The 1,228-nt window shown below is 35.7% G+C and overlaps 1 long non-coding RNA gene across 1 annotated transcript; it reads right to left on the bottom strand.

Annotated features, from left to right (window-relative positions):
- Positions 1-328: 328 nt before the first annotated feature.
- On the bottom strand, positions 329-931 carry LOC134200551 (uncharacterized). Its single transcript, XR_009975519.1, has 2 exons — positions 646-931; positions 329-499 (listed from the first exon to the last, which is right to left on the bottom strand). It is a non-coding gene; the product is annotated as an uncharacterized LOC134200551 (long non-coding RNA).
- Between the last annotated feature and the right edge of the window lie 297 nt (positions 932-1,228).

Raw genomic sequence — 1,228 nt, 5'->3', positions numbered from 1 at the left:
CCAACCATCTAAGCAATAAAAAAAAAAAAAATTCGATGTTTTTAATTGGACTCCAATTATGTTTAGTCCATTCAAAGTGGCCGTTCTATAAAACTGCAAAAATGTTGCTTAAACTAAATAGTCTTTCACCCTTCGCTATATATTAAAGTGAACGGCAGCAAGCGTTGGTCTTTGGGTTCTGGTTCGCTGATGAAAGTCGAGGTTCAAGGTCGAATTTTCGTGCAATATTGCTCTGAAGCGTATTGATGTAACAAATAGAACAAACAGATCACCTTGTAATGTGTGATTTTTAAGTGTAGTTTTTTTTAAATCAAATAAAACACTCAAATTTGCATCATTTAATCAAAATTTTTATTGGAATCGATAAATTGACCTTTGCTATTAACGTTTTAAAGATAACTTCATGTAAATGTTGTCCGCGGCTTCGTTTCAAATGGTCCATTCGGAATTTTTCGCGCATTTCAGCCTGTATTCCACAAATTACACGTGTAATGTTATCCTGTAAGGTTTCAATCGTGTTCGGCTTGTCCACATAGACTAACTACTTTACGTAACCCCAAAAGAGGGTTAAACCATTAAGAGGCGTTAAATCGCATGATCTTGGCGGCCAACTCACAGGGCCATTTTGAGAGATAAGCTGCTCACCAAATTCATCCTTCAACATGTCCATTGTTTCACGAGCTGACAAAAAATGATGAAACATAGCACATTTTTCACAGAGCACGAATTTTTACAGTAAATTTCAACAATTTGCAGTCGTTACTCGTTTGTGAGTCTTTCCATTCAAGCTCTTTTGTTAGTCTTTTCATGATGAAATTGCAGAGTATACTGAACACTTTTCACTTTTGACAGATGACGTTTGGACGCCATTACCAACCAGTGCTGCCAACCTGAAAAACTTAATTCTTAAAAAATCACCCTATCTCCTCTCTTTTCTTTTGCTTTTACGTTTTTGCGTTTACTATTTCAAATTCTCTTTCGGTATTTTTGGCGCAAATAATCCATCATGTTAATGTCCTCTCTTCTAATATGTTGTTCTGCTCTACGTTGTTAATCCAATAGAGAGTTTGTCCTGTAACAAGAATTATATCGTTTTTAATCAATCTCAGAATTTGAGAACATACTTCTAGTGAGTAAAAGTCGTGGGAATTTGCATTACAGCGCGAAGATAGAGATGTTCGCTACGTAAGCTTGCAGAATACATGCATCAGGTTTTATTGTTCTATGA

The sequence above is a fragment of the Bombyx mori genome, chromosome 18 (assembly GCF_030269925.1).
Source record: "Bombyx mori chromosome 18, ASM3026992v2".
NCBI classification, from domain to species: Eukaryota; Metazoa; Arthropoda; class Insecta; order Lepidoptera; family Bombycidae; genus Bombyx; species Bombyx mori.
This window is presented reverse-complemented; position numbering and strand designations above follow the sequence as displayed.